General features: G+C 39.4%; 1 pseudogene; it reads left to right on the forward strand.

The window, feature by feature from the left end:
* Window positions 1–5,410, forward strand: part of LOC145501170 (uncharacterized) — a 6,357-nt pseudogene extending 947 nt beyond the window's left edge.
* The last annotated feature ends 3,923 nt before the right edge of the window (window positions 5,411–9,333 follow it).

The following is a 9,333-nucleotide window of genomic DNA, read 5'->3' on the forward strand; positions in this document are numbered from 1 at the left end:
GGAAACATAACTGACTGAACAACCAACAGCATAGCAACACTGCTGGCAATGTTGGCCAACAAGGAACTAACTCAGGGAATGCTGCTATTGGAAGGCAATTCACGACTTTCATAAATGGTGGACCGCTTGGACGGAATGGTAACTACTAACATCAGAGCGAGGCTAGAAAGGCCTCGAGGAAACACGTGAACATGGACGACATGCCAACAACTTCATCAAATGTAGCTGTTTTAACAGAAGATGACGTACCAGGAGCTTTATTATCTGGACGGAAACCAAGCAAATTAAAAAACAAAGAGCTTAAGTTTTGGCTGTGGTGCAGAGGTGACCCAGGAAAAGGCCTTAAGACCAAAGCGGAGCTTGTGAACAGGTGAGAAATATTACTATACTTTACAGTACACTCTTTTGTTAACATACCTTCCCGTCTTCAATCTACCGTCTTTCACATAACATGTTCCTGATAATTCTCCCCTTTTTTAGAGTAGAGCAGTACATTGAAACAAGAAGAGATAAAAATATTGTGGATCCTGATCCAAATGGGCTGTATACGAAGAGAAAACAGCAATGAAATCGAAGTGAATCAAGCAAGGATGCATCACAGTTGCAAGGTGACAAAAACCCGAGTTCAGTCGATTATCCAACAGAAGGATGGAGTAATTCACTGTCAAAATTGCCAGTGTTCACCAGAGCAGAAATGAACGAGCATATTGCAAGAACTAGTAAAAACATTGGTAATAAAGATCACCATTCTGTGCCAACCACTTTACGAAAAGCTAAGACATTTCTGGAAGACGAATATCTCCACGAAATAATGGCAGCGAGTGACCAGCAGCGCTTTTATTTTAAAGCTAAGTGTTATCACAGCTTTCGGAAAAATGATCCTCCTCATCAACTTAAGCTTGCTTTGTGCATCATAAAGGGTGATGTTTTACATTCAAGTTGCACCTGTGTTGCTGGCAAAGTCGGATTTTGCAACCACATTTCGGCGCTCATGCTCAAGGTATGCAAATTCACTTTATTTGAAGCGAAAACAACTAAGGATTTGCATGACAAACATGATGAGAATCCCTCTGTGGCATGCACATCACAACTGCAGAAGTGGCACAAAAAGGGTGGTGGAGAAAACATTGTACCCCAGCCTGTAATGGAAGTAAATGTTAAAAAAACAAAGCTGGATGAGCCAAACACTTCACGTGATGGTGTGAAGTGTACTCTTTATGAAGCTCGCAAGCAGCAAGAGTATGTTGAGAACCACGAACATCATTTTAAGACTGAACTAGCAGAAATTGATGCCAACATGGGTTTTGCTCAAATGTTAAATGATGAAAAGGCTCAAGTTGTGGACACAAAGTTTGGCAAGAGCCCTGTTGGTTCATTTTTGAGCTATCAAGCTTCGTTCACTGAGTCAAATTTTTCTGCCGAAGCTGACCTAACTGCTGTTCCCAGAAATAATATTCCTGTCACAAACATTGCCAACTATCCATGATTTTCTCTCTCCAATGAAGCTGATATGGCTGTACCTCGAGTACTGACTGATGGAGAGAAATCACTCCTGGCAAATTTAACAGTCGATGAAGACAAAATTCATGCAATTGAGAGTGGCACTCGTGAGCAAGCAGGCTGCATTGAATGGAAAGAAGAACGCAAATATCGATGTACTGCTTCAAGTTTCCAGCTGATTGCAAAAAGGCAAAGGAACCATGAAAACTTTGCACAGTCACTTATGCATCCCAAGCCCTTTTCATCAAAACACACTGCACATGGAATTAAATACAAGCCCATTGCTCTACAGGACTATCAGAAGTTCATGTTTAATAGAAAAACACCTGTTTCTGTCCTCAGAAGTGGCCTTGTGGTGTTGAAAAGCTTCCCGGTCCTTGGTGCCACACCAGATGCCAAAGTTGTGGATTTCGGATGTTGTGTGCTTTGGTTTAGCTGAAGTGAAATGTCCGCACACCAAATTTCATGTGACACCGCTGGATGCCTGTTCGGATCCAGGTTTTTTTATGGAGAAAATAAGTGAGTCAGTGCAGACTAAAGAGAGACCATGCCTACTATACGCAGGTGCAAGGACAAATGGGCATCACTGGTGTCTAGTGGTGTGACTTCATTGTGTACACCAGTAAAGGGCTGTATGTAGAAAGAATTGCATTTGATACTGTCTTTTGGCAGGACCTGAGAAGTAAACTTGTTCAGTATTATTTTGAACATTTTTTGAGTTTTGCAGCAGCAGATTTTCACAATTCAACATGCCATTAAGGATGAGTGTTAAGTGAATTTTTTATGTCCTCCTTGCCATGATGGTCTTGTTCTACATAAACTTTTTGGGGGACTTTTAGGAAAGTTTTAATGTTGATCATTCTTTCAGCAAAAGTACAGAAGGAAGGCAGAAAAAGTTTGCAATAATTTTTTTCACTGAATTTATAACACATCTGTTCATTTGTTTTGTTCATGAGCTTGTTTACAAGAGTGCTTGTTTGTTTCCATTAGAAAATACAGTTAGGGATGTGAAAGTGGGTTCTATTTCTACATATGTTATTGATAATTGAAAACATTCTTACAGTATTTCACAATAATTATTTACAGAAATTCTTGTTTGTTTCCATTAAAAGATAATACAGTGAGAGATGTAGCAGTGGGTTATGTACATGACTGTATTATTGATATTCAAAACATTCTTATTTCACAATAATACAAAATATGTAATTTACACATATGCTTGTTTGTTTAAAAAAGAAAACTACACTGAGATATGTAGAATCTGGTTCCATATGTACATGTATAATAATTATTGTCATTCAAAACATTTGTTTGACTTTATTGTGAACCCAAATTCAGTAAATATCTATGATCACTCTTACATTTATTTGTTGATCTTTCATTAAGTAAGCAATCAGGATCAAATAAGATTGAAAACAATGTTATGTAAACAGTAAAAATGGAGCAGATTGGACACACTGATGCTTTTCTGTTAGTGGAATTGAATGTGCTACTGGCTTAATTGTTTGGGTTTAAAAGCCTTTTTGAGCAAATTACCTTCGACTGAATAATCTGAAAGTAAACATTTAAAAAGCTGTAAAGTTTATAGAAGTTTTTAAAACAATTGAATTCATACAGAAATGATATTTGGTTGGGAATTACATAAAACAGCACAAACTGCCCACATTTGATTTACTACTGTAAACTGGTGTAGAGGCACAACACCATCCCAAATGTGAAAATTTTTTATTTTATTAACAGCCCGTTCGACGTGTATGTGTAGACTTGCAATTTCCTGTGTTAAAACAACATCTTCAGTGGGCATTTGACTTGAACTTCCAAGGAAGGGCGGAATGTTCAAAGAAACACCCAAAGGCAACAAGTCTTGTATTGTGAAGCCCTTATCAGCCATAATACTGTCATTTTCTTCAAGAGGCAAATCCAGTAGTCCACTTCTCACAACAATTTCTCTATCTGAAATACTTCCGGTATAAAGCTGACTGATGAAGGTGATTGCACCTCCTGGAGAGATGCCAATTAAGCCTTTGAGGATGGTGTGGTGCTTGTAGTTACTAAACAGTTCACAGTGCAAACTGCTTGAGTTGTACAAAGAACAGAGAGTCAAGCCAGTTTTTTATACGTGTTCCAAAGGTGTGGAAAACATTACCATAATTTATCGCTTGAGCGACGCCATGTTTTTATACAAGGCCTTTCTAGCCTCACTTTGATGCTATAGTTACCAATCCATCTGAGCGGTCCAACATTTATGAAAGTTGTGTATGGAATTGCCAACCTGGCTATTAAAGCCAACATTATGTGATGTTTGGGGTCACTGGTGGCAATATTAGCCAGCAGTAAACCAATGAAGGGAATGGTGCTCTTGGACATCAATGAAATGACAGACACATTGGGCATGTGCATGTATTAAAACAAATATAACAATCTTGTTAAGTCTAGCAACTAGTCTCCTATAGCAGTTACCTTGGTTGACAATGCATTTTATTTCAGTATTGCTTAATTTTCATTGGTTGGTTCTCTTATCTAACTTTGTATTGATTGGGTGGCTGTAATTACTTGGGTTAGTGAATTCAACTGGCAATCAAGAATTGTTCAAGTCCATTCTAAATACCCATTCACTTCACTTCTGTTAAGTTTAAAATGCTTTTGTTCTTAATAATATTCCTTTATTTGTTCTTGTCCTTTACTTCCTTTATTTGCTCTTGTTCAGTTGTACTATGCCCTTTGTATAGAAATGCAACAACCCACAGCATGGGCCATACAACCCACCATCCATATTTATACCATATGGCTGCCAAGATAATATGTCCTTTTGCAACACTGCTGGTAATGTTGACCAACAAGGAACCAACTCAAGGAATTCTACTGAAAGACCTCAATAGAACCACTGTCTGCCTATCATGGCTGAAATCAGACAACATTTGGGTCCAATGCTGGCAATATTGGTAAGATTTACTCCAGGCCATCACATCCCCAAAAATCTGGCAAAAAATACTGAACACAGTTTTCATAAGCTTAATAATGTCAACATCAAAACCAAAGTAAACCACATTCCATGACTTCAATAAGGAATGATGGGATGGAAGAGCAAAAATGATATCACATGTAAACAAAAATTGTCAATAAGGCCCTTGTAATAAGAGCTCTGGGAGGAAGTCATTTTGCCCAAAAAAGTCAATGCACTAGGTGGATTATGACACCCAACTGTTTGATTAACTTTTATTAATTTTTTTTTCCTAAATAACACAAACATTTAAAGAATTTACTTTCACTTTCCTGGGAAAAGTTAGATTTTAAATCAACTTTTTGTTTTTGTTCAAAAGTAAAAAAATCTACAAAAGAAGCCCTCTCAAGGTATAGTGTAACCTTTAAGTCATGATACAATCTACCTGACTATGTTAGATGGAGGGAACATGGACGGTGAGAACATGCATGAAACAAAGATGAAGGATGACGAGGGAGAGGGGAAGATGGAGGGTGAAAGGAAGTTGGAGGCTTAAACAGAGACGGAAAGGGTGAATAAGAACAAATGTTAAGAGTATAAACTGAAACGCACCAGGTCATTTCAGTGGTAGTGGTGTTGAGCTCATCCCTGGCTACTCACCAACTTTGTCCATTCTGACAAAGCACAGCCCTTCAGTATCATAACCATATCCAAACAAACAAGAAAGGGGTACAATAGTGTATTATATGCTCGATACACCCTACTATAGCACTGAAGGACAGTGAAATATCTACAAGAAGTGGAACAAACAACTTTAAGAGCAAAGCACTGAAAAAGCACAAGGTCAGTCAGGGCCATAGAAAATGTCTTGTAGCTGAAAGGGCAATTACTAATCCAAAAACTAATAAAACGTACAAGTCCTGTGAGCAACTGTAAGAAAAGAAGACAAAAAGGTGGAGAAAAAGTCTTGTTCAGTTGTACTATGCCCTTTATATAGAAATGCAACAACCCACAGCATGGGCCATACAACCCACCATCCATATTCATCCCATATTGCTGCTAAGATAATGTCCTTTTACAACACTGCTGGTAATGTTGACCAACAGGGAACCAACTCAAGGAATGTTGCTGAAATAACTCAGTAGAACCACTGTCTGCCTATCATGGCTGAAATCAAACAACATTTGGGTCCAAAGCTGGCAATATTGGTAAGATTTACTCCAGGCCATCACATCCCCAAAAATCTGTCAAAAAATACTGAACAGTTTTCAGAAGCAAATAATGTCAACATCAAAACCAAAGTAAACCATGTTCCATGACCTCAATAAGGAACGATCGGATGGAAGAGCAAATTGACTGGAGAACCGAAACTGTGATATCACATGTAAACAAAAAATGCCAGTGAGGCCCTTGTCATAAGAGCTCTGGGAGGATGCCATTTCACCTAAAAAGTCAACACATTGTGTGGATTATGACACCAACTGTTTGATTAACTTCTATTCTTTTCCTAAATAACGCATACATTTTAAGAATTTACTTTCATTTTTCTGGGAAAAGTTAGATTTTACATCAACCTTTTGTTTTTGTTAAAAAGAAAAAAATGACAAAAGAAGCCTTCTCAAGGTATTGTGTAACCTGAAAGTCATGGTACAATCTACCTGACTATGTTAAATGAAAGGAAGATGGACAGTGAGAACATGCATGAAACAAAGATGAAGGATGAAGAGAGCGAGGGAAAGGTGGAGGGTGGAAGGAAGTTGGAGGATTAGACAGAGATGGAAAGGGAGATTAAGAACAAATGTTAAGAGTATAAACTGAAATGCACCAGGTCATTTCAGTGGTAGTGGTGTCAAGCTCATCCCTGGCTACTCGCCAACCTTGTCTATTCTGACACAGCACAGCCCTTCATTATCATAACCATATCCAAACAAACAAGCAAGGGGTTCAATAGTGTACTATATGCTCAATACACCCTACTATAGCACTGAAGGACAGTGAAATATCTACAAGAAGTGGAACAAACAACTTCAAAAGAGAAGCACTGAAAAAACACAAGGCCAGTCAGGGCCATAGAAAATGTCTTGTAGCTGAAAGGGCAATAACTAATCCAAAAAAACTGATGAAATATACGAGTCCTGTGAGTAACTGTATTAAAAGGAAGACAAAAAGGTGGAGAAAAAATTAAAAACGGCTTTCCATATTTGAGCTCTAGAAAGGCCACATGACTTGTAGTCTCTGTCCCCTGTAAAAATTGAATGGTGTAGAGCTTGCCAAAAACATACTGAAATCAATCTGCATTGTACTAAATTCAATGACTAAATTAGTTCTATTACAAAGGATGATCTCGCAGTCTGACTGAACAGTTGTCATGTTTTCTCCGTAATGATAGATGGCAGTACAGATCATGGTGTCATGCTGCTTAGGAGTCAATTGAAAAACCAGTCACTGTATATCTTGGTATCGAAGAATTTAAGGCTGAAACTGGAAAGGTATTTAGTTGTGTCCTCTTCTCCTATGGGAAAATATTTCATCAGAGCCAGATTACCCATGCTTTAAATTCTAAAAATTTCTTCAATACTGTATATTATGTTCAGGTTTCCTTGTGACAATTTATTGTCATTGTTTTGTGTACTGCCCTTGAGACCCATAACCTTCCTTCAATCAGAGAAGCTCAGTGAGTATGATAAGTGATTTAAGTGCTTTGCACCACTATGGAGCTCCCAAGACCTCTACATGTGAAAAAATTGGGGTGGTGAAAGAGAACCACATTACCACTTGATGATCCAGATGAAACGGTCAAGGAATGGCAGCTGCTCAAGAAAACTGTTTTATCTGAGTGATACCTCCAGATATTGTATGTGGCACCTTTGGAGCCTTTGCCACAGAACATGACAAAATATTTCCAAACTTAGTAATGCTTGCAAAACTAGGGTTAACTCTGGCACGGCACACTGCTAGACGTCAGAGAATATTTTCTGTACAATACAATATTTTAACTTCATTTAGAAGCAGGTTCAAATGCGCTGTTCAACAGAAGTTGATTCAGTCAAGACTGGGACCAGCAAGGGTAAATTTCAATTTCAAGCTGCTCTTATAAAGTGGAAATCTGCAAAAGATGGGCACTTCCACAACTTAAAGATGACAACTCAACACCTTGAAACTTTACTTGTAACTTAGCCAACATGCTGGCAGAAGCTTATCAGAAAATTGCACACTTCTGAGAAGTTCTCCTTGTCGAAGCCAAGAAAGTTTTACTAAACATTATCTTAATTTGGAAAGAATGAGAGAGCACAGGCAGAAGCGAATGCACATTCCGTTCTATGGGTGAGGATCCTGAATGCAGGAGAGGGTGTTGGAGGACAAGCAAGAATCAAGAGCAACATGCTAGTCAATGATTGTACTCTTGCCCCTTTGTATGCTCTTAGAAAAGATCACAAGAATGTGAGTGACCAGAATATTGGCCGACCAGTTCGACCGGTTTGCGGAACAGTGTCAGCTTACAACAGGAAACTGTCACACTTGATCAGCTTCATTTTGGCAGAGGTGTGGAAAGAAGAGGCGAGTGTGTGCCTGAATACCGAGGAGATGTTGACCGAGTTTAAGCAGTTAAATGACAGCCAGGTCACAGAAGATATCGTTGTTGGATCAGCGGAGGTTAAGGCGTTGTATCCAAGTTTGGACATTGCTTTTACAGTAGAGAAGGTATGTGAGGTTTTCCACACAAGCAGTGTACAAATTGTTGGGGTGAATGCTGAGGAATTGGGGTTGTATCTTGCGTTGAACAGGACTGAGGCGAAGTTGAGAGATGTGAGGCTGCTGCAGTTTTGCCCATGATGCAGGACCAACAGAGGCCGACCACCCACCATCACTGGTTGTGCTCTAGATGAAAATAGAACCAAAAGGTTAAAACCTTGGTTACCGCTGGCTGAAGAGCCCGATGAAGTTACTATCAGTAAGATGTTCACCGAGGCAATGAAGATAGTCCTTTTGTTTATCATGAAGAACCACATGTACACGTTTAACAATGAGATAAAGCTGCAAGCGAGGGGAGGTCCCATAGGACTAGAACTTACTGGGGTTCTGGCTCAGTTGTTTATGGTCTGGTGGGACAGACAGTTTGTGAATAAGGTGGAAGATAATGGGCTAAAGTTACGGGTGTACAAGAAGTATGTTGATGACATAAACGTCATTATGGACACTCCCAGCTCTGGCCTCAGGTTTGTTGAGGGTGAGGTGATCCAGGATGAGCACGTTGCTGAATTAGAGCAAGATATAGAAGCAGATAGAAGATGCATGCTCCTGGTACAGTCAATTGGAAACAGCGTTCACAAGTCGATTGAGCTAGAGGTTGATTACCCTTCACGACACAGAGATGGGAAACTACCCATACTAGACTTGAAAGTCTGGGTGGAGAAGAGGAACAGGGTAATAGATAATGCATAAGAGCATGAGGTCAAGGTGGTGTTACATGAGTTCTACTACAAAGATGTTTTGACCAGATCCGCAGTTAATGCAAAATCAGCCTTACCATAGAGCTGCAAGAGAACAATACTTACACAAGAAGTGTTTGGAGTACTTCTCAACTGCAGTAGAGAGCTCCCTTGGGAAACTGTTGTTGCCCATGTCAACCACATGATGTTATGACTCCAGTACTCAGGTTACAATCAGAAGTTTCGAACGGAAGTGGTAAGATCAGCCTTGCATGCCTACACCCGCGTGATAGAACTAGATGCCAGTGGTGAGACGCCATTGTACAGGTGATGAGAGTGGAGAAAGTTAGACTGAGCACGAGAGAAACAGAGAAAGCGTGAGATCTGGTACAAGAAAGGAGGGTTTGACACAGTGATTTTCATGCCGGCAACACCAGGGTCTCAGCTTAAACATTGTTACAT

Source organism: Orbicella franksi, chromosome 10 (assembly GCF_964199315.1).
Source record: "Orbicella franksi chromosome 10, jaOrbFran1.1, whole genome shotgun sequence".
NCBI lineage: Eukaryota > Metazoa > Cnidaria > Anthozoa > Scleractinia > Merulinidae > Orbicella > Orbicella franksi.